Here is a 25,550-nt window from a genome sequence, read left to right on the forward strand (position 1 = left end):
GTTGTATTCAGTGACCAGATATGCAAGTCCTCTTCAAATTTCAAGTCAATTGGATGAAAATTTAGGTTTTATAAATTTTTGCCTATTTGACCTCAAGAATACTTGGTGGTTGAATTTAGTGACCAGATATGCAAGTCCTCTTCAAATTTCAAGCCAATTGGATGAAAATTGAGGATTTTAGAAATTTGGTCTATGTTGACCATTTGGCCTATGTTGACCTCAAAAATACTTGGTGGTTGAATTCAGTGACCAGATATGCAAGTCCTCTTCAAATTTCAAGTCAATTGGATGAAAATTGATGATTTTAGAAATTTGGCCTATGTTGACAATTTGGCCTATGTTGACCTCAAAAATACTTGGTGGTTGAATTCAGTGACCAGATATGCAAGTCCTCTTCAAATTTCAAGTCAATTGGATGGAAATTGAGGATTTTAGAAATTCGGCCTATGTTGACCTTTTGGCCTATGTTGACCTCAAAAATACTTGGTGGTTGAATTTATTGACCTGATGTGCAAGTCCTCTTCAAATTTCAAGTCAATCGGATGAAAATTGAGGATTTTAGAAATTTAGCAATGTTGGTGACCTTTGGCCCATGTTGACTTTTTGACCTATTGACCCCAAAAACAATAGGCTTCTTGCTTTTGACCAAATCTACCATTTGGTGAGGTTTCCTGAAGATCGGTTGAAAATTGTGACCTGTAGGCCAGTGACAAACAGACAAACAGACAAACAGACAAACAGAACCACAAACACAACCGACCAATGTACTTGAAAAATCTTCGATTTTGCAAGTAACAAACAGACTCAAATGCAATACCCTCTCCTCTGGCGAGGGTAATAATCATATAAAATAACTATTAATGTACATGTTATGGAAATCAAAAAAGCAGAAAACCAAAGAAGAAACGCGGCTGCTGCTCAACAGCGCCCCCAACAATAAACAAATCGCTCCACAATGTCACGCACAAGGCACAGCTCCCGCGATCTGCTGCAATGAACGAAGCCTCTCCTCGCCATGACGCAGCTCCCACGGCCCGTAGCAATCCCACCTCATCACCACATGGAAGGGGAAAAACCAGGCAGCCCCGAACAGCGCCATAATCTCGACGACCAGGCAGCTCCGAACAGCGCCAATAGTTCAACACTTGCTGAAGGCCAGTTGCACGCGCCATGCCCGCACCATCTTGCCTACATCATCGACGCCATTTTGTAAGAATTAATTTTATTGTTCAAAATTGATACTTTTACTGGTATTTCATGAATCTCTGTTAAATTAGTTTGTGAACCGTATTGTATATTAAAATGTTGAACTCAGTGATACATTGTGGATCCATGCAGTTGTCTGGACTGGCTGTCTGACGCCATCTTAGAATTTTGTGAACGCACATTTTGGGTGCTCGTCTGTTCAAGACGTCACCAGAGCTACGTGTATGAACCCTGGTGGCTATGTGCATTTAAAAGCTGTGTAAATTATCATTTTGATGACCGACTATAATGCTTAATATTTAGTAAATTTTGATAAATTGATTTGGTAAATTTAGATTACTCATTTGAAGTAATTAAATTAATTGATTGAACTTGTAATAATGAGTTTGCCATTAATGTACATTTTAAACTCATGTATTTTAAATTATTTTAATTATTTAATTATTGATGATTATTATAATTTTTAATATTTTAATATATTTAATTTAATTAGTAATTAATAAGTCATGTATTTTAAACTCATGTCACTCATGTACTCATGTACATGTACATTCATGTACATTTAAAATTTGAAATAATTTTTAATAATGAGTTTGTCATGAGTTTGTCATGTCTGTCATGTACCCATTTGTCTCTTATTGTTCTTGTAGGCAACCAATCCACAGCTTTCTCTTCTCTGTTTTCTACGAATAAAGTCTTCCCTTTTTATCTTCTTCTCTTTCTTTCTCACCTTCTCTCTTTTATTCCTCTTTTTTCCTGCCTCTGGAACAAGCTCCCACACTCTCTTCAATCCCACTCCTCCCTCCAGGTCTTTAAAACAGCTGTTCACCACCATCCCCCATCCAAAACCTTGATCTTTTCTACCCCCGTTAATACACCCCATACCCACCTCCAAATTCCCTGTTTTCTTTCCTGACATCCACTGTAGTGTCCATCTTGTTTATCCCGTGTATCCCACCCCAGCCCTTTCTCTTCCACAGATCTCCCGATGGCCCTGTTCTTTACTGTTGTTGTGCTTCCCTCTCTCTCCCACTCTTGTCTCCAACTCACTTTATTATATGTATATGTTCTATGTGTTAGCTCTCATACGAGCCGAGACTAAGTATACAAAACAAACTCTGTGCATTGAGAACGTGTTCCCGTATATTTAATGAACCAAAGGTTACACAGGGATGCATTTTATCTCCATATTTTTGTCTACTGTCTATGCAAAGAAAATAATTGGAATAGCTCTTTTCAATCATAATGATTCATTTTGCATAGGAGGCAAGAATGTAGGAAACCTGAAACACATTGATGATACAACTTTATTATCAGAAAGTACCAGGGAGTTCGAAAATTTGTTGTAAAAATTCAAAATAGAGAGCAAAAGTTTGGTTTATTCTGAATGTTAGGAAAATTTAAGTGATGATTAAAATCAGAGAAAGGACAATGAACTCAACTCACTTTTTGGATAGGTAGAGAAGAAATTGAAATCATATGGAAGCAATATTAAATTACTCAGGAAACATCAAAACAAATAATACTGGAAGAGCAATAGAAATTAGTTGAAGGATCAGAATACCAAAAACATATCAGCAATGTTAAAGTTATGAAAGGATGGAAGCATGAGCAAAGTCACAAAGATCAGACTTGTTAAGACACGTTTTCCTTTTTGCAACAGCGTATGCGAAACTTGAACAATCAAGGAAGCAGATAGAAATAAGATTGAAACGTTTGAGTTATGGTTCTGGAGGAGATTAAACTGTATCCCATGAACAGCGAGGAGAAGCAATGAGAATGCATTAAAACAGTATGGTGATCGAATTAGGCTACATATCGTTATAGTCAGACAGAAAGTTAAGTATTTTGTTCACAATGTCAGGCATGATGGATAAAATTGGAAACACTGATCCTGCTGAGTGAAATTGAAGGAAAGAGAAACAGGCAGGCAGAAACAAAGATGATCAGATGACATTAATAACCAAACTGGTATGACATTACAAAGGTGCCAAACACATCTACCATATAAAACAATGTCGGTGTACGTGTTTGTACAGATGTCTGTCCCTCTTCATAAAGGTAGGTTTTAAAGGCCAATCTTTCAACACTAATGTGTGTGCACTGCGGTCTACTTTTGAAGATAAAACAAACTCGACAAACATTGTCCATAAAAGCGTAATTATGTCTCTTCTATTAGAATTGTAGATGGTGGCTTGCAAACTGAGCCTCAAGGGTGATGTACAGAAACGTAAAAAAAAAAAAAAAATACAAGGTGCAGGGAGGTGAAATTCTCTGCACATGATGTGCAGTGCACCAGATTAAAACAATTGTTCATTTATCTCCGTCAGATGTCTAATAAATAAATAAGATGTAAGTAAACCTGACACCTGACACTAGGCCGAGGCTTCAGACGTTGGCATGCTCAAGAGGCTGCACCATTGAATAAACTGTTCCAACCATTAATTTTTCACGGGCTTTTTACTAGTATGTATGTATGTATGTATGTATGTATGTATGTATGTATGTATGTATATATATATATATATATATATATATATATATATATATATATATATATATTGTTACAGACGCGGTTTTAGATGTTATTTTACCGAGCGGTGGTGTATTACCGCGTCCGAACAGTTACTCCCCGATTAGAACCCGATCCCGCCCGATTCCACTCGAACGTTGGCCAAATCGCGCTATGCTAAATCAATGAAGGAAAGGACACAACGGCTGGGATAAATGAAACGACACAAGGGGGTACAGTTCTCAAGACCTCCGGAGGAGGATATAATTGGTGATGCAGAAAAGGGGTAGATTACAAGGTAAGAGGTAAAGCACAGAAAAGATGGGCACTGAGACACAGTCTTATCTTATCCCCGACAGACCACAGACAAACGGGACAAGACTGACTTACACAGGGATTGATGGCAAGGAAGGACAGGCAGTCGATAGCACAAGGTGCACCTTGGCTCAGGGGCAGAATCAACACGGTCCGGTCCAGAGATGCGGGGAGGTATTTCAGCGCTCGGAGGTGGCGTCTTCTCTCTCCAAGCTGAGGGCGCATCTGACGTCACCTCCCTCTTCCTGCGCATGCTCAGCGGGGAGTGACACGCCCTCGGCTCGTTGTCTCCGCCCCAGATGGAATCGGTCCGCCGCTTCTATTGGGTGCGGGAGGTTACCGGGCTCCGCCCTTGAAGAGGAGCTGACAGCGAGCCCCTGCGTGGTAACCCCGTCGGAGCACATGTTCAATGGCGGCTAACCAAGCCGGAGTGAGGACGCACACTCCCCGCGCCGCCGCCGCTGTTGTTGTTGTTGTTGTTGTACCATGAGGAAGAGCTGCGGGGAGGTATTGGGAGGTCCTAAACTTTCTAACGGTGCCATACAATCACATTCTGGTGCAACGAAGAGTCAGAATTAATGGAAACGAGTCCTTAACTGACATAGACTAAGAATAACTAGCAAGATGTCCTATAGTTGTCTACGTGAGATGCGGTGGACCTGGATGCGACATTTAATGGGGGAAATAGGGGGAAGGTCGGGTCTACAGAGTGTTGTTTACAGAAAATGGGACTAGGGAATGGGGGATTGGGGATAGTTGGGAAGTATTGGGGAAATAGGGGAATATTTACAAGCGGATATGGATGGATCCAAATCCCATATCCGCAACATTGCACCCTTCTCTACCTCGGAGCGGCCCGACCTGATAAATTTTTACCTACGTTAGTGTGGCACTCAGATGTAGTTCCCTCTACTATTAACTCAACCCTGAGTGCGACAGTTTTACAGATGTTCACAAATGAGTAAATATGTCCCCCTGCGACGTTGCACCCTTCTCCTCACAGAAACACACCCACAGGATAACTGAATCGCGGAAAGAATCCTCAAACTAAACATACAGCCGGTAGGGAGCATCATTTATACAAGACTGATATTTACACTACGATCCAGGACCTGTTCTTTGAGGAACACATGCAGATGTTATGCATAGAGAGAGAGCACGCATGCCAGCATCGATACACCAACCCACGAGTGCCCTGTGGCCCTACGGCCTTTAATAATGTGCAGAGCACCCCGTCCAAGCACCAAAAGCACCACCCCATCATGTACAGTCAGCACCATCCGGTGCACCAATAAAGTGTTCATAGTCACCGGTGGTGTCGCAGCCGGCCGATGTTCTGCCGCTGGTCTTGCCTTCATGTGGTGTACTTGGCCTTCTGGCTTCTTTTAAAATAAAGAAAGGCGCCAACCGCGTCCATTTCTGAATTGTGGCCGTCAGGGGGCCAACTATAAGTGGTTCACCTGTATGGCATAGGTGCCACGTTGACCCAGAGGTCCATCCACGGGTGGTGCTTGCCCGCAAAAGAACTGCGGTCCATGGTGGGCGGCCACAAAAATTGCGGTCCATATGGTGTATCGATCCAGGCAGCAAGCAGCGAAAGTACAGGCCCACAACTGCAGAGCCAGCACCTCTCTCTCCTCTCTCTCTGCCCCAAAGCCAGATCCTCGGAGGTGGGAGACAAAAGAAGAAGACAAGTGAGTAAGGTGGTAAGGGCGCAAAAGTGCACGCAATACAAGGTAATGCACACTGGGGGCACATGGGAACCAGGTGAGACAGGTACGTTCCTACCGTACGCCCCCCCCCCCACCAGGTAACCTACATTGCCCCTCCCTTACCCCTTACTGTATCCACAAAACACAACACTACCCATAAACATCTACTTTACACATCAACAAACGTCCCTACTGTCTTCCCCGTTCCTCCCATAAACCGAATTCGTCTTCTCTCCCTCCTAACCAATCAAATTTGCCATTTCCAACTCTCATCACAATTTGCCATCTCCAACTCAACAGCAAAATTTGCCATCACCAATTCATCATCAGTCCCTCCTAAGGAGGGAGAGATGGAATCACCCCAATGTCTCATCCACGTCGTGATGCGTCTCACAAATCCACACAGCAATTCTCCTTTCCTGCAGCACAGAACAAAGAAACGCAGGTGTGGAGTCATCATCATCACCTCAGGTAAGTGGCTGCGTATGGTGCGACAGGTTCATCAATCCTAACTATTTCCTAAATGACTTTAACAACTTTACATTACCCGGGGTCTTTCCCTGCCAATCCATTGGCCAACTTACACTATGGGTTCTAAAAACCAATTCCCATTGACCAAACTGTGGTGCTTCTCAATTTGGGGTCTCACTCCCCCGATTCATCTCCCGGTGCCCTCGCACAATTTCTGGGCTGCGACGTGTAGCTCTCCCAGCAGGTCTACCCACCTGCACACCTCCACCACTGTAGTTGCCACCCGAGCTTACCTGCTCCTCACCCTAACCTAACTAACTGGGGAAGGCCCTCTCGCACTCTCACCCCCTCAGTGCCCTCTCTGGCACGGGCTGCCCGATCCACACCCGGGATCCTCAGGCACCCACTGACACTAACGGCTCCCAGAGCCCACCTGCGGCCTCACCTGGCCGACATCCTCACAGTGGTGGAGTGCCCAAACCAACTACACACACTAACAGGCTACACGCCCAGCCATTTCCACAACACTAATGCACCCATCCACAATACCATTCTGCAACCGCACCACAAATGCCAATATCCAACCACAATTTACCTATACCCTCTACCTAACACTTACACTACCCGCCCCGGGTACTCGTGAAAGGGGTCCACTCTTCCCCCATCCACACCTTCGCACCATGCACACCACTCCGTACCACTTACTCCAACTCTCTCCACACCACTCATTCCAATACTCCAGGTATTCCACACACCTGTACTTGCACACCTGTGCTCTCACACCTGGTGCCACCTGCACCCTTCTCTCCCCAAGCGCATTTGCGCTGATCCACAACACTCACTACTCATACACTGCTCCACACACCTGTCCAGTTCTCACCCAGCATCATCTCATCTAACTACTCCCCTCTGAAACTTGCGCTTCCCAGTCGTCCCTTTAAACTATTGCGCTCCCTCGTCATTATCATCCATACTAATCTACCTGCGTCCCCACTACAGGTATCAGTCACTAACTAACCTTAACGTTACCTAATGTCAATCTCTTCTAGATCCCTACACACAAGATCCTAACCCACCCGGGCTAGTTTTCACTGCCATACACCCCATAAACTATTGCGCATTTGCCCCACTTTTGTGGGGGATGACAGAGTTGCCATCCCACCACATTGGGCATCTTCCACTACCAATTTTGCACATCAAATCCGACAAATCAAAAATTTGTCATTTCATCTGCCAATCACTGTACCATCATCAAATTTTGATTTTTTTCTCATTTCGGGGCCAAACCACTATCCTCATCACCCGTCTACTTATTACATCCTCTCGGTGCGCCAATTCACGTCTACAGCCCGGCTTCGTACAGCCGAGCAATGAATACGGGTTGTTTTGTGCCAGCGGCTGGATACGTCCCGCATTCGTGGCAGGGACGGGGGCTTACCCGGGCCGAGATCCCACGCACCATCTCGGCGGGGAGCCATCCAATGTCCCGATCTCGACCTGCCGGCACGTCTCAATAGAATGTGGTCGCCATGACGACCCTCCCTATCGGGCTGCCCGCTCCGCCTAGTGGAGCCCGGACGCGGCCGTTCCAAGCGAGGCACAGCGTGGATCGCGTACGGCGGTTCTTTCGAAACCGCCGTGGTTCGGATCCCCGCTGGTCCTCGCGGCACGCGAAGCTGCCCGACGCGCACCGAGGGCCCGATTCGGCTATAAGTCGTTCTAACCTCTAACCCGGTTACCGTCGATGCCTCACCTGGATGCTTACAAGCATACGCTACCCCTTTCTTGCTCATACCTCCAGCTGTTCCCATGCTCCTCGTACCTTTCCTTACACACCCAGGTACACTCATTCCACTCACAGACTTGGTCACACACCTGAACACCGAAATACTTGGCACACATTCGTCGCTCGCACACCTCACCAAGACACCTCTTCGCGCCCCCTCCTCGGTCACCTCCTCTGTGACAATCACAGGTGTGCTCTCACTCGCACACCCAACCACGTGCCTCACTACCAATTCCAGCGTGCATTCCCACTCACGCTCTACCATTCCAGGTGTGCATCCTTCCATTCAAGGTGTACATCATCGCTCACCTGTCACAACCAACTCACGCTCCTTGTCACTCTCACTACTCTCACCACCACTCTTGACAACGCACTCACCCTTACTCCCGACAGTGCACTCTTTCCTCATGCACCTGTCCGTTACACACCTTTCTCACGCACCCTCTTGCGCACACTTTTTCGTTACTTCCTCCGTAACACTCACCACACCGCGCTTCCCTGTGCTCCCCCGCACACGCGCTTCGACCAACTCACTCCTGACGGCACACTCACTCCTCGGCGTGCACTTTTTCCTCACACACCCCATGGTCGGACATTCTCGCACACCTCTTTTTTCGCACACCAGACCTGTCGCACACTTCACCAACGGCCTCTCACGAACACCCGGATCCAAACCAATCCCCAAGCTTATTAAATCACGTGGCGCATCATACGCACGACCATATTGGTCACCACTTACACCGGGTCCTCTTTCTCTTCGCTTCTCCTCCATCACCTGCGAATCCCTCATCCGGTTAATGAGCACATCATCACGATCCGAACACAGACTTTGGACCAATTCTTTTACTTCCTCCTTTATCTCTTTCTTATCCTCTCTCCGTCGCTTCTTAATTTCGCTCACCCCTTCTTCCACTTCTTCTAATTTCTGCTTCACCTCCTTCATCTCCTCGTGCGCCCCCTTAAGTTCTTCCTCTAACTCCACCTTATTTTTTTCTATGTGCTCCCGCACCTCCCGCTCTTTAACCTCCATCACCTCTACCACTTTGTTCATTTTCCTCGTCAGGTCCTCATGTACCGTCTGACACTCTTTGTTAATTACCCCTACGTCCTTTTTCATCTCCTTCTGTGTCGATTTTAAACCCTCTATTACCGCTGTGTTCTTCTTTACCTGGTCCCCCAACTCCTTTTGTCCCACTGTCAGTTGTTCTACTCCCAGTGTCAACTCCTCTATACCACCTTGCAATTTTACAGTCCCCTTTCTCACCTCCTTCTCCATGCGCTCCTTACAGTGCCTCACCTCCTCGCGCACTCCTCCGACCTCCTCACTCACACCTCTTCTGATCTCTTCTTCCATCACTTGCATCTCCTGCCCAGATGCCACCCTCATCTGCTCCATTTCCTCCCTGTGAGCATCCAATTTCGTTTCTACCCCCATTCTGACCCCCTCTATCTGCTGCCCCATTTGTTTAACTTCCCTTTCCGCTTGGTCCCTCATGTCCCTCAATTTGCCTTCCATACTGTTTTCTAACCCCTCTAACCCCTTTTTCATCCCTTCCATTTGATTCTCTTGAGCGGCCATTCTGTTTTCTACCCCCATTAACCCCTCCTGTATTTCCCCTAATCTATTGTCTAATCCCTCTATTCTACTCCCTAACCCTCCGATCTGGGCCCCCATCCTTTGTTCTAACCCCTCACCGGTACCCCTCGCTTCGTCCCTCATTGCCCCCATTTGGCCCTCCAATCGCTCACCCAATCGCTCACTATCAGCCCTCATTTGCTCACTATTAGCCCTCATATCGTCCTTCTGCAGGTTGAGGGACGCCTGCATTTGCGCCATAAATTGCTCCATGAGGGCCTGCATTTGGGCCATCCCTCCCACTTGTGCAGCGGGTGCGGCCGCCGCAGCCATGTGCGAGGCGCCATTTTGCGAACCTGCCGCCCTCACTGCTTCGCTCTCCTCTTGTCCCTCAATTTGGTCCTGGATCGACCCTGCCTCACTCTCCTCTACCGGAACCCAGCCGTCTTGATCCGCCATAGCGCGACTTTCAAAATTCGGGTTTTTATTTTTGTAAAACAAAATCAAATTTCACCGTTAATAATTTCGAGCGCGTGAAGCGCGCTTCGGGTCCGATCTCACTCCTCGACACCAATTGTTACAGACGCGGTTTTAGATGTTATTTTACCGAGCGGTGGTGTATTACCGCGTCCGAACAGTTACTCCCCGATTAGAACCCGATCCCGCCCGATTCCACTCGAACGTTGGCCAAATCGCGCTATGCTAAATCAATGAAGGAAAGGACACAACGGCTGGGATAAATGAAACGACACAAGGGGGTACAGTTCTCAAGACCTCCGGAGGAGGATATAATTGGTGATGCAGAAAAGGGGTAGATTACAAGGTAAGAGGTAAAGCACAGAAAAGATGGGCACTTAGACACAGTCTTATCTTATCCCCGACAGACCACAGACAAACGGGACAAGACTGACTTACACAGGGATTGATGGCAAGGAAGGACAGGCAGTCGATAGCACAAGGTGCACCTTGGCTCAGGGGCAGAATCAACACGGTCCGGTCCAGAGATGCGGGGAGGTATTTCAGCGCTCGGAGGTGGCGTCTTCTCTCTCCAAGCTGAGGGCACATCTGACGTCACCTCCCTCTTCCTGCGCATGCTCAGCGGGGAGTGACACGCCCTCGGCTCGTTGTCTCCGCCCCAGATGGAATCGGTCCGCCGCTTCTATTGGGTGCGGGGGGTTACCGGGCTCCGCCCTTGACGAGGAGCTGACAGCGAGCCCCTGCGTGGTAACCCCGTCGGAGCACATGTTCAATGGCGGCTAACCAAGCCGGAGTGAGGACGCACACTCCCCGCGCCGCCGCCGCTGTTGTTGTTGTTGTTGTTGTACCATGAGGAAGAGCTGCGGGGAGGTATTGGGAGGTCCTAAACTTTCTAACGGTGCCATACAATCACATTCTGGTGCAACGAAGAGTCAGAATTAATGGAAACGAGTCCTTAACTGACATAGACTAAGAATAACTAGCAAGATGTCCTATAGTTGTCTACGTGAGATGCGGTGGACCTGGATGCGACATTTAATGGGGGAAATAGGGGGAATGTCGGGTCTACAGAGTGTTGTTTACAGAAAATGGGACTAGGGAATGGGGGATTGGGGATAGTTGGGAAGTATTGGGGAAATAGGGGAATATTTACAAGCGGATATGGATGGATCCAAATCCCAGATCCGCAACAATATATATATATATATATATATATATATATATATATATATATATATATATATTGCTATGGTTTTGAGATGTGTACAGTGAGTTTAATAAAGGTTAAAGGTTGCCCCCCATAGTTAGTCACACGAGCAATATGTAGCCTCATTTGTAGTATACTTACGTCTTAGTATATGTGAGAGTAGGCCCCTTCCAGTGTTAATCCTGCGTTGTGTAAAGACAGGAGGATAGGCCCTACTTCTACAAACCATTCCATGTCCATAGGCTCGATCCATTGCGGCTAAAAAGCCCTGGTTGTGTTGGGCGCGGGTTAACACGAGGTGGGCCTCGGAAGGTGGAGGAGGGTTGAGGTCGGCGCAGCGCCGAGGCGATGACGGTAAGCATGAGCTACCAATCAGGGCTCACAGCGTGTGGCTGCAGCACTGTGTCACAGGGCGTGGTTGGAACATCGATCGGGCTAAGAGGGTTGGCAATAAAACCCTTTGCGCAAAGCCCCCACCTCAGTTATGAGGAGGGAGAGGCGCTCGTCAGTTGTCAGTTCTCAGTTATGAGGAGGGAGAGGTGCTCGTCAGGTGTGAGTTCTCCGTTCTGAGAAGGGAGAGGCACTTGAAAGGACTGGCAGAGGAGAGAGAGGATGCGCTTGAAGAGGATCACTCGCACTGTATGAACTTGGTTATGAGGAATACGTTGGCACAGCCAGGGCGTTGATAACTTGCGCGGTTCAGCCAAAGTGAGTGAACGCGGCTGAATAACCGCCAGCCGCGCTAAGTCCGCCCTCTACCGTTCGCCCCGAGATTACCTGTTTGTTCGAGCGACACGATACGTGTTCCTGCCTTCGCCTACCTCCATCTTCACGGTACAGCCGGGGACCGTGGAGAGTGAGACGAGACCGATCCTGGACGACCACTGCGGCGCTGGAGAACACCTGCTCATCTGCAATACCCCGTGTGAGTGTGTGTCAGACGGGCCCGTTGTCTTGGGGTAGTAAGAATAAGACTGTCTAAGCTTCCCTGTGTCTCTTCGTCCTGTACTGTATATACGTGCCATTGAAGAGCAGGGCTCTTGCTTGAGACGGGCGAAGTGACGGGCAAGGCACAAACTCGTCCGAGAAGATGTTTATTGTAAAAACCAACTCGGGAACTCTGAAAAGCCCGTTTATCGGGCTGCATATATATCAAAACCAGAAAGCACAACCGAAACCGAAAGCCACGCCTCTCAGGCGAGGCGTGCTTTGGTGGTCACGTGACCGACAGGTGCAAAGGATTATAATTGCATGCGCGGCACGCTTTGGTGGTCACGTGACCGGCCACCCCGGCGCCGTAGTTTGCCCACCGGTTATGTCACCGGCTGGAGCAAGGAGATTCTGTTGCTGGTCTCGCTTGGGGGACACATGGGTCGCTACACATGCCCCCCCAGAATGGACTTGATCCAGGAAGGTCAACCTGAGGGGGGTCCGGATGACCCGACCGAAACGACCCCTGACCAGTCGCGGGGGGGGGGGGGGGGGTACGGTGTGGTGGCGGGTGGTCGGCCGGGGGGTGCAGTGGACGGGGGGCGGCCGCGCCGCGGTGGGAGAGCCAGCCGTGGCGGCTGGCCGACGTCCATGTGGGCCGGCTTGAGGTGGTCCAGCGAAATCCGGTCCGCCCGGCCGCCGATGTTGACGATGAAGGACTTGTTGTCCCGTCGTAGGACCCGGAAGGGTCCGTTGTATGGTGGCCGGAGCGGCCCACGGTGCACGTAGTGGCGCACGAAGACGTACTCCACCATGCGGAGTGCTGGGGGGACGTAGGATTGGGGATCGCCGTGGCGGGACGTGGGCACCGGGGCGAAACGTCGGGCGGCCTCCTGGAAGTCCGTGCGCTGGCGTGCGGCGGACCAGGGGCTGGTGGCGTCGGGAATGAACTCGCCCGGTACGCGGAGGGCCTGGCCGTACACCAGCTCGGCGGTGGACCGCTGGAGGTCCTCTTTGGGAGCCGTGCGGAGGCCCAAAAGGACCCACGGGAGCCGGTTGGCCCAGCCGTCGTCCTGGAGGCCGGCCATGAGTGCGGCCTTCATGGAGCGGTGGAACCGCTCGCACAACCCATTGGCCTGGGGGTGGTAGGCCGTGGTGCGGTGCAGGGCAACGCCCAACGTGCGGGCGACCGCGCCCCATAGTTCGGACGTGAACTGTGGGCCACGGTCCGACGAGATGTCCACTGGTGCGCCGAAACGCGCGACCCAGGTGGCGATGAACGCCTGGGCCACGTCGGCGGTGGAGGCGGCGCGCGTGCGCGCTCAGCCGGGGAGAGGGCGAAAGCGCCCAGAAGAAGTGCCTTGATGGCGTCGTACTTGCCGTCAGCGGGCGGGTTCTGGAGGAAGCTCAGGCAGCGGGCGGCGGTCGCGGAGCCAAGCGCGGCGACCACGTAATGGTATCGCGTGGCGTCCTCCGTTATGCTACGCAGGGTGAACTGGGAGTCCGCCTGCGCGAACCAGACGACGGCATGTGCTTCCCAGAAGGTGGGCAATTTGAGGGACACTGCAGTGTCCATCACGTGTCGTAAATTCGGGGTCACCAGTGAAGAGCAGGGCTCTTGCTTGAGACGGGCGAAGTGACGGGCAAGGCACAAACTCGTCCGAGAAGATGTTTATTGTAAAAACCAACTCGGGAACTCTGAAAAGCCCGTTTATCGGGCTGCATATATATCAAAACCAGAAAGCACAACCGAAACTGAAAGCCACGCCTCTCAGGCGAGGCACGCTTTGGTGGTCACGTGACCGACAGTTGCAAAGGATTATAACCGCACGTGCGGCACGCTTTGGTGGTCACGTGACCGGCCACCCCGGCGTCGTGGTTTGCCCGCCGGTTACGTCACCGGCTGGAGCAAGGAGATTCTGTTGCTGGTCTCGCTTGGGGGACCCATGGGTCGCTACACCATAATAATTAAATCTATTTGTTCTTCCTTTTCTTCTGAATTCGATCGTCTTTGTGATTTCTCCATTGACTAAGTGTGGCATGAGTAAAACCGCTTGAATCGGGGTCCACTATCTATAATGGCGTGGATCACGTGTACGCAAACCGCTTGGCATATCACCATCACATGTGGTTCGTGTGAGGCTTATTTCCTCACTTCCAGGGCAGCGCTAGTACTTAGGTACGAGCGAATTTGGTCCCGAAAGCCTATTTGGCGCTGTCCGGAAGGGACATAATAGGTCTCAGGTCGCGCCAGGTCAGTACAGACAAGGGGATTAATCCCCCCTTGATAAGGGGAGAAGGCCGGCGGCAGATCAGCAACAATATATATATATATATATATATATATATATGTATATATAAAATTATATATATATATATATATATATATATATATATATATATATATATATATATATATATATATATATATATAATCAACGAACATAACAGCGTGACGAGCGCTGTCCCGATCTCCTGTGGACCGAAGTCCTAGACCAAAGCGTCACCTCCGACCCAAAGGGTCTTCTGGAGGCTTCAGCCCGGCCACTCTGTCAACAGACAGAGATTTATTCATTGGTCCCCATTGGCTAAACATCAAGCAGAGCCGCCAATCCAGATTTCGGGCTTATTGACTGTTTTAGGGCCCCAGTCAAGGCCTGCCTTTTTGCTTGTGAAAAAAGTCAAACATTCGAACAGCCTCGGACGTGCACCTTGACCCCAATGGCCAAGGCACAACGTCAACGAGGCTGTCCCCATAACAATACACATGCGCCTCAACCCCGAGGGGGAAGCACATGGTCATTCAAACACATGCATCATGCCCCCAAAGGGCCACAATGCATGGTCATACAATTGGGACCACTCCTCTTAATAGGAGTAAGACCCCTTAATCCACCAGCAGGGCATTAACTCCTGCCAGGTCCGATTTGCATGCAGGTCTACCGACCTGTATTGGGGGCCACAGGGAAGCCCTGCCTTTTTTACTATGAAAAAAGGTAAAAAGTCAAACATTTGAACAGCCTTGGACGTGCACCTTGACCCCATGGTCAAGGCACAACGTCAACAAGGCTGTCCCCATAACAATACACATGCGCCTCAACCCCGAGGGGGAAGCGCATGGTCATTCAAACGCATGCATCATGCCCCCCGAAGGGCCACAATGCATGGTCATACAGTTGGGACCACTCCTCTTAATAGGAGTGAGACCCCTTAATCCACCGGCAGGGCATTACTCCTGCCAGGTCCGATTTGCATGCAGTTTTATTTACCTGTATTGGGGGTCACAGGGAAGCCCTGCCTTTTTTTACAAGAAAAAAGGTAAAAAGTCAACCATTTGAACAGCCTTGGACGTGCACCTTGACCCCATGGTCAAGGCACATCGTCAACAAGGCTGTCCCCATAACAATACACATGCGCCTCAACCCCGAGGGGGAAGCGCATGGTCATTCAAACGCATGCATCATGCCCCCGAAGGGCCACAATGCATGGTCATACAGGTGGGACCACTCCTCTTAATAGGAGTGAGACCCCTTAATCCACCGGCAGGGAATTACTCCTGCCAGGTCCGATTTGCATGCAGTACTTGTGCAGCGTTTTGGGCCCGCCGCGAAGGCCTGCCTTTTTTACAAAGAAAAAAGGTAAAAATTCAAACATTTGAACAGCCTTGGACATGCACCTTGACCCCATGGTCAAGGCACATCGTCAACAAGGCTGTCCCCATAACAATACACATGCGCCTCAACCCCGAGGGGGAAGCGCATGGTCATTCAAACGCATGCATCATGCCCCCGAAGGGCCACAATGCATGGTCATACAGGTGAGACCACTCCTCTTAATAGGAGTGAGACCCCTTAATCCACTGGCAGGGAATTACTCCTGCCAGGTCCGATTTCCATGCAGTACTTGTGCAACGTTTTGGGCCCGCCGCGAAGGCCTGCCTTTTTTACAAAGAAAAAAGGTAAAAATTCAAACATTTGAACAGCCTTGGACGTGCACCTTGACCCCATGGTCAAGGCACATCGTCAACAAGGCTGTCCCCATAACAATACACATGCGCCTCAACCCCGAGGGGGAAGCGCATGGTCATTCAAACGCATGCATCATGCCCCCGAAGGGCCACAATGCATGGTCATACAGGTGGGACCACTCCTCTTAATAGGAGTGAGACCCCTTAATCCACTGGCAGGGAATTACTCCTGCCAGGTCCGATTTCCATGCAGTACTTGTGCAGTCGTTTAGGGCCCGCCCGGAAGGCCTGCCTTTTTTACAAGAAAAAAGGTAAAAATTCAAACATTTGAACAGCCTTGGACGTGCACCTTGACCCCATGGTCAAGGCACATCGTCAACAAGGCTGTCCCCATTACAATACACATGCGCCTCAACCCCGAGGGGGAAACGCATGGTCATTCAAAACGCATGCATCATGCCCCCAGAGGGCCACAATGCATGGTCATACTGGTGGGACCACTCCTCTTAATAGGAGTGAGACCCCTTAATCCACTGGCAGGGAATTACTCCTGCCAGGTCAGATTTCCATGCAGTACTTGCTCGATCGTTTAGGGCCTGACCGAAGGCCTGCCTTTTTTACAAGAAAAAAGGTAAAAATTCAAACATTTGAACAGCCTCGGACGTGCACCTTGACCCCATGGTCAAGGCACAGCGTCAACAAGGCTGTCCCCAAAACAATACACATGCGCCTCAACCCCGAGGGGGAAGCACATGGTCATTCAAACGCATGCATCATGCCCCCGAAGGGCCACAATGCATGGTCATACTGGTGGGACCACTCCTCTTAATAGGAGTGAGACCCCTTAATCCACTGGCAGGGAATTACTCCTGCCAGGTCCGATTTCCATGCAGTACTTGCTCGAGCGTTTAGGGCCCGCCCGGAAGGCCTGCCTTTTTTACATGAAAAAAGGTAAAAAGTCAAACATTTGAACAGCCTTGGACGTGCACCTTGACCCCATGGTCAAGGCACATCGTCAACAAGGCTGTCCCCATTACAATACACATGCGCCTCAACCCCGAGGGGGAAACGCATGGTCATTCAAAACGCATGCATCATGCCCCCAGAGGGCCACAATGCATGGTCATACTGGTGGGACCACTCCTCTTAATAGGAGTGAGACCCCTTAATCCACTGGCAGGGAATTACTCCTGCCAGGTCCGATTTCCATGCAGTACTTGTTCAGGCGTTTAGGGCCCGCCCGGAAGGCCTGCCTTTTTTACAAGAAAAAAGGTAAAAATTCAAACATTTGAACAGCCTTGGACGTGCACCTTGACCCCATGGTCAAGGCACATCGTCAACAAGGCTGTCCCCATTACAGTACACATGCGCCTCAACCCCGAGGGGGAAACGCATGGTCATTCAAAACGCATGCATCATGCCCCCAGAGGGCCACAATGCATGGTCATACTGGTGGGACCACTCCTCTTAATAGGAGTGAGACCCCTTAATCCACTGGCAGGGAATTACTCCTGCCAGGTCAGATTTCCATGCAGTTTTTGTCCACGCCACAGGGCGGAACACTGCGAAAAATCTAACCAATGAGGACCAAAATCGTCTATTAAGATGATCAAGGCACCTCCTAGTTTTAATGGTGAGCACCAGCCACGAATTATGTCTCACACGGTAAATACCGCATAACCCACAAGGAACCAACAGCCTGTGTGCCACACAGACCATCGTTCCCACCAGTGCAAACCAAAACCAGGGGGTGCGGTGTGATCGGCGGGGATAATAATCAACGAACATAACAGCGTGATGAGCGCTGTCCCGATCTCCTGTGGACCGAAGTCCTAGACCAAAGCGTCACCTCCGACCCAAAGGGTCTTCTGGAGGCTTCAGCCCGGCCACTCTGTCAACAGACAGAGATTTATTCATTGGTCCCCATTGGCTAAACATCAAGCAGAGCCGCCAATCCAGATTTCGGGCTTATCGACCTGTATTGGGGGCCACAGGGAAGCCCTGCCTTTTTTACAAGAAAAAAGGTAAAAAGTCAAACATTTGAACAGCCTTGGACGTGCACCTTGACCCCATGGTCAAGGCACAACGTCAACAAGGCTGTCCCCATAACAATACACATGCGCCTCAACCCCGAGGGGGAAACGCATGGTCATTCAAACGCATGCATCATGCCCCCCAAAGGGCCACAATGCATGGTCATACAGTTGGGACCACTCCTCTTAATAGGAGTGAGACCCCTTAATCCACCGGCAGGGAATTACTCCTGCCAGGTCCGATTTGCATGCAGTTTTATTTACCTGTATTGGGGGCCACAGGGAAGCCCTGCCTTTTTTACTATGAAAAAAGGTAAAAAGTCAAACATTTGAACAGCCTTGGACGTGCACCTTGACCCCATGGTCAAGGCACAACGTCAACAAGGCTGTCCCAATAACAATACACATGCGCCTCAACCCCGAGGGGGAAGCGCATGGTCATTCAAACGCATGCATCATGCCCCCCGAAGGGCCACAATGCATGGTCATACAGTTGGGACCACTCCTCTTAATAGGAGTGAGACCCCTTAATCCACCGGCAGGGCATTACTCCTGCCAGGTCCGATTTGCATGCAGTTTTATTTACCTGTATTGGGGGTCACAGGGAAGCCCTGCCTTTTTTTACAAGAAAAAAGGTAAAAAGTCAACCATTTGAACAGCCTTGGACGTGCACCTTGACCCCATGGTCAAGGCACATCGTCAACAAGGCTGTCCCCATAACAATACACATGCGCCTCAACCCCGAGGGGGAAGCGCATGGTCATTCAAACGCATGCATCATGCCCCCGAAGGGCCACAATGCATGGTCATACAGGTGGGACCACTCCTCTTAATAGGAGTGAGACCCCTTAATCCACCGGCAGGGAATTACTCCTGCCAGGTCCGATTTGCATGCAGTACTTGTGCAGCGTTTTGGGCCCGCCGCGAAGGCCTGCCTTTTTTACAAAGAAAAAAGGTAAAAATTCAAACATTTGAACAGCCTTGGACATGCACCTTGACCCCATGGTCAAGGCACATCGTCAACAAGGCTGTCCCCATAACAATACACATGCGCCTCAACCCCGAGGGGGAAGCGCATGGTCATTCAAACGCATGCATCATGCCCCCGAAGGGCCACAATGCATGGTCATACAGGTGAGACCACTCCTCTTAATAGGAGTGAGACCCCTTAATCCACTGGCAGGGAATTACTCCTGCCAGGTCCGATTTCCATGCAGTACTTGTGCAACGTTTTGGGCCCGCCGCGAAGGCCTGCCTTTTTTACAAAGAAAAAAGGTAAAAATTCAAACATTTGAACAGCCTTGGACGTGCACCTTGACCCCATGGTCAAGGCACATCGTCAACAAGGCTGTCCCCATAACAATACACATGCGCCTCAACCCCGAGGGGGAAGCGCATGGTCATTCAAACGCATGCATCATGCCCCCGAAGGGCCACAATGCATGGTCATACAGGTGGGACCACTCCTCTTAATAGGAGTGAGACCCCTTAATCCACTGGCAGGGAATTACTCCTGCCAGGTCCGATTTCCATGCAGTACTTGTGCAGTCGTTTAGGGCCCGCCCGGAAGGCCTGCCTTTTTTACAAGAAAAAAGGTAAAAATTCAAACATTTGAACAGCCTTGGACGTGCACCTTGACCCCATGGTCAAGGCACATCGTCAACAAGGCTGTCCCCATTACAATACACATGCGCCTCAACCCCGAGGGGGAAACGCATGGTCATTCAAAACGCATGCATCATGCCCCCAGAGGGCCACAATGCATGGTCATACTGGTGGGACCACTCCTCTTAATAGGAGTGAGACCCCTTAATCCACTGGCAGGGAATTACTCCTGCCAGGTCAGATTTCCATGCAGTACTTGCTCGATCGTTTAGGGCCTGACCGAAGGCCTGCCTTTTTTACAAGAAAAAAGGTAAAAATTCAAACATTTGAACAGCCTCGGACGTGCACCTTGACCCCATGGTCAAGGCACAGCGTCAACAAGGCTGTCCCCAAAACAATACACATGCGCCTCAACCCCGAGGGGGAAGCACATGGTCATTCAAACGCATGCATCATGCCCCCGAAGGGCCACAATGCATGGTCATACTGGTGGGACCACTCCTCTTAATAGGAGTGAGACCCCTTAATCCACTGGCAGGGAATTACTCCTGCCAGGTCCGATTTCCATGCAGTACTTGCTCGAGCGTTTAGGGCCCGCCCGGAAGGCCTGCCTTTTTTACATGAAAAAAGGTAAAAAGTCAAACATTTGAACAGCCTTGGACGTGCACCTTGACCCCATGGTCAAGGCACATCGTCAACAAGGCTGTCCCCATTACAATACACATGCGCCTCAACCCCGAGGGGGAAACGCATGGTCATTCAAAACGCATGCATCATGCCCCCAGAGGGCCACAATGCATGGTCATACTGGTGGGACCACTCCTCTTAATAGGAGTGAGACCCCTTAATCCACTGGCAGGGAATTACTCCTGCCAGGTCCGATTTCCATGCAGTACTTGTTCAGGCGTTTAGGGCCCGCCCGGAAGGCCTGCCTTTTTTACAAGAAAAAAGGTAAAAATTCAAACATTTGAACAGCCTTGGACGTGCACCTTGACCCCATGGTCAAGGCACATCGTCAACAAGGCTGTCCCCATTACAGTACACATGCGCCTCAACCCCGAGGGGGAAACGCATGGTCATTCAAAACGCATGCATCATGCCCCCAGAGGGCCACAATGCATGGTCATACTGGTGGGACCACTCCTCTTAATAGGAGTGAGACCCCTTAATCCACTGGCAGGGAATTACTCCTGCCAGGTCAGATTTCCATGCAGTTTTTGTCCACGCCACAGGGCGGAACACTGCGAAAAATCTAACCAATGAGGACCAAAATCGTCTATTAAGATGATCAAGGCACCTCCTAGTTTTAATGGTGAGCACCAGCCACGAATTATGTCTCACACGGTAAATACCGCATAACCCACAAGGAACCAACAGCCTGTGTGCCACACAGACCATCGTTCCCACCAGTGCAAACCAAAACCAGGGGGTGCGGTGTGATCGGCGGGGATAATAATCAACGAACATAACAGCGTGACGAGCGCTGTCCCGATCTCCTGTGGACCGAAGTCCTAGACCAAAGCGTCACCTCCGACCCAAAGGGTCTTCTGGAGGCTTCAGCCCGGCCACTCTGTCAACAGACAGAGATTTATTCATTGGTCCCCATTGGCTAAACATCAAGCAGAGCCGCCAATCCAGATTTCGGGCTTATCGACCTGTATTGGGGGCCACAGGGAAGCCCTGCCTTTTTTACAAGAAAAAAGGTAAAAAGTCAAACATTTGAACAGCCTTGGACGTGCACCTTGACCCCATGGTCAAGGCACAACGTCAACAAGGCTGTCCCCATAACAATACACATGCGCCTCAACCCCGAGGGGGAAACGCATGGTCATTCAAACGCATGCATCATGCCCCCCAAAGGGCCACAATGCATGGTCATACAGTTGGGACCACTCCTCTTAATAGGAGTGAGACCCCTTAATCCACCGGCAGGGAATTACTCCTGCCAGGTCCGATTTGCATGCAGTTTTATTTACCTGTATTGGGGGCCACAGGGAAGCCCTGCCTTTTTTACTATGAAAAAAGGTAAAAAGTCAAACATTTGAACAGCCTTGGACGTGCACCTTGACCCCATGGTCAAGGCACAACGTCAACAAGGCTGTCCCAATAACAATACACATGCGCCTCAACCCCGAGGGGGAAACGCATGGTCATTCAAACGCATGCATCATGCCCCCCGAAGGGCCACAATGCATGGTCATACAGTTGGGACCACTCCTCTTAATAGGAGTGAGACCCCTTAATCCACCGGCAGGGTATTACTCCTGCCAGGTCCGATTTGCATGCAGTTTTATTTACCTGTATTGGGGGCCACAGGGAAGCCCTGCCTTTTTTACAAGAAAAAAGGTAAAAAGTCAAACATTTGAACAGCCTTGGACGTGCACCTTGACCCCATGGTCAAGGCACAACGTCAACAAGGCTGTCCCCATAACAATACACATGCGCCTCAACCCCGAGGGGGAAACGCATGGTCATTCAAACGCATGCATCATGCCCCCCAAAGGGCCACAATGCATGGTCATACAGTTGGGACCACTCCTCTTAATAGGAGTGAGACCCCTTAATCCACCGGCAGGGAATTACTCCTGCCAGGTCCGATTTGCATGCAGTTTTATTTACGCGTTTAGGGCCCGCATAGAAGGCCTGCCTTTTTTGCAATGAAAAAAGGTAAAAAGTCAAACATTTGAACAGCCTTGGACGTGCACCTTGACCCCATGGTCAAGGCACATCGCCAACAAGGCTGTCCCCATAACAATACACATGCGCCTCAACCCCGAGGCGGAAGCGCATGGTCATTCAAACGCATGCATCATGCCCCCCGAAGGGCCACAATGCATGGTCATACAATTGGGACCACTCCTCTTAATAGGAGTGCGACCCCTTAATCCACCGGCAGGGCATTACTCCTGCCAGGTCCGATTTGCATGCAGTTTTATTTACCTGTATTGGGGGCCACAGGGAAGCCCTGCCTTTTTTACAAGAAAAAAGGTAAAAAGTCAAACATTTGAACAGCCTTGGACGTGCACCTTGACCCCATGGTCAAGGCACATCGTCAACAAGGCTGTCCCCATAGCAATACACATGCGCCTCAACCCCGAGGGGGAAACGCATGGTCATTCAAACGCATGCATCATGCCCCCCAAAGGGCCACAATGCATGGTCATACAGTTGGGACCACTCCTCTTAATAGGAGTGAGACCCCTTAATCCACCGGCAGGGCATTACTCCTGCCAGGTCCGATTTGCATGCAGTTTTATTTACCTGTATTGGGGGCCACAGGGAAGCCCTGCCTTTTTTACAAGAAAAAAAGGTAAAAAGTCAAACATTTGAACAGCCTTGGACGTGCACCTTGACCCCATGGTCAAGGCACATCGTCAACAAGGCTGTCCCCATAACAATACACATGCGCCTCAACCCCGAGGGGGAAACGCATGGTCATTCAAACGCATGCATCATGCCCCCCAAAGGGCCACAATGCATGGTCATACAGTTGGGACCACTCCTCTTAATAGGAGTGAGACCCCTTAATCCACCGGCAGGGAATTACTCCTGCCAGGTCCGATTTGCATGCAGTTCTTGTTCAAGCGTTTAGGGCCCGCCCGGAAGGCCTGCCTTTTTTACAAGAAAAAAGGTAAAAATTCAAACATTTGAACAGCCTTGGACGTGCACCTTGACCCCATGGTCAAGGCACATCGTCAACAAGGCTGTCCCCATTACAATACACATGCGCCTCAACCCCGAGGGGGAAACGCATGGTCATTCAAAACGCATGCATCATGCCCCCAGAGGGCCACAATGCATGGTCATACTGGTGGGACCACTCCTCTTAATAGGAGTGAGACCCCTTAATCCACTGGCAGGGAATTACTCCTGCCAGGTCAGATTTCCATGCAGTACTTGTTCACTGTATTGGGGGCCACAGGGAAGCCCTGCCTTTTTTACTATGAAAAAAGGTAAAAAGTCAAACATTTGAACAGCCTTGGACGTGCACCTTGACCCCATGGTCAAGGCACAACGTCAACAAGGCTGTCCCCATAACAATACACATGCGCCTCAACCCCGAGGGGGAAACGCATGGTCATTCAAACGCATGCATCATGCCCCCCAAAGGGCCACAATGCATGGTCATACAGTTGGGACCACTCCTCTTAATAGGAGTGAGACCCCTTAATCCACCGGCAGGGAATTACTCCTGCCAGGTCCGATTTGCATGCAGGCTTGATTGTCCGTTTTAGGGCCCCGGACAGGGCCTGCCTTTTTTACAAAGAAAAAAGGTAAAAAGTCAAACATTTGAACAGCCTTGGACGTGCACCTTGACCCCATGGTCAAGGCACATCGTCAACAAGGCTGTCCCCAAAACAATACACATGCGCCTCAACCCCGAGGGGGAAGCACATGGTCATTCAAACGCATGCATCATGCCCCCGAAGGGCCACAATGCATGGTCATACAGGTGGGACCACTCCTCTTAATAAGAGTGAGACCCCTTAATCCACTGGCAGGGAATTACTCCTGCCAGATCCGATTTCCATGCAGTACTTGCGCATTTAGGGCCCGCGCGAAGGCCTGCCTTTTTTGCAGTGAAAAAAGGTAAAAACTCAAACATTTGAACAGCCTTGGACGTGCACCTTGACCCCATGGTCAAGGCACATCGTCAACAAGGCTGTCCCCAAAACAATACACATGCGCCTCAACCCCGAGGGGGAAGCACATGGTCATTCAAACGCATGCATCATGCCCCCAGAGGGCCACAATGCATGGTCATACTGGTGGGACCACTCCTCTTAATAAGAGTGAGACCCCTTAATCCACTGGCAGGGAATTACTCCTGCCAGGTCCGATTTCCATGCAGTACTTGCGCCCGTTTTAGGGCCCCGGACAGGGCCTGCCTTTTTTACAAAGAAAAAAGGTAAAAAGTCAAACATTTGAACAGCCTTGGACGTGCACCTTGACCCCATGGTCAAGGCACATCGTCAACAAGGCTGTCCCCATAACAATACACATGCGCCTCAACCCCGAGGGGGAAGCGCATGGTCATTCAAACGCATGCATCATGCCCCCCGAAGGGCCACAATGCATGGTCATACAATTGGGACCACTCCTCTTAATAGGAGTGAGACCCCTTAATCCACCGGCAGGGCATTACTCCTGCCAGGTCCGATTTGCATGCAGTTTTCGCGTCCGTTTGTTTTAGGGCCCCGGACAGGGCCTGCCTTTTTTACAAAGAAAAAAAGGTAAAAAGTCAAACATTTGAACAGCCTTGGACGTGCACCTTGACCCCATGGTCAAGGCACATCGTCAACAAGGCTGTCCCCATAACAATACACATGCGCCTCAACCCCGAGGGGGAAACGCATGGTCATTCAAACGCATGCATCATGCCCCCGGAGGGCCACAATGCATGGTCATACAGGTGGGACCACTCCTCTTAATAGGAGTGAGACCCCTTAATCCACCGGCAGGGCATTACTCCTGCCAGGTCCGATTTGCATGCAGTTTTTTGCGTCCGTTTTAGGGCCCCGGACAGGGCCTGCCTTTTTTACAAAGAAAAAAGGTAAAAAGTCAAACATTTGAACAGCCTTGGACGTGCACCTTGACCCCATGGTCAAGGCACATCGTCAACAAGGCTGTCCCCAAAACAATACACATGCGCCTCAACCCCGAGGGGGAAGCACATGGTCATTCAAACGCATGCATCATGCCCCCGAAGGGCCACAATGCATGGTCATACAGGTGGGACCACTCCTCTTAAT

Source organism: Myxine glutinosa, chromosome 3 (assembly GCF_964187855.1).
Source record: "Myxine glutinosa chromosome 3, kmMyxGlut1.1, whole genome shotgun sequence".
NCBI classification, from domain to species: Eukaryota; Metazoa; Chordata; class Myxini; order Myxiniformes; family Myxinidae; genus Myxine; species Myxine glutinosa.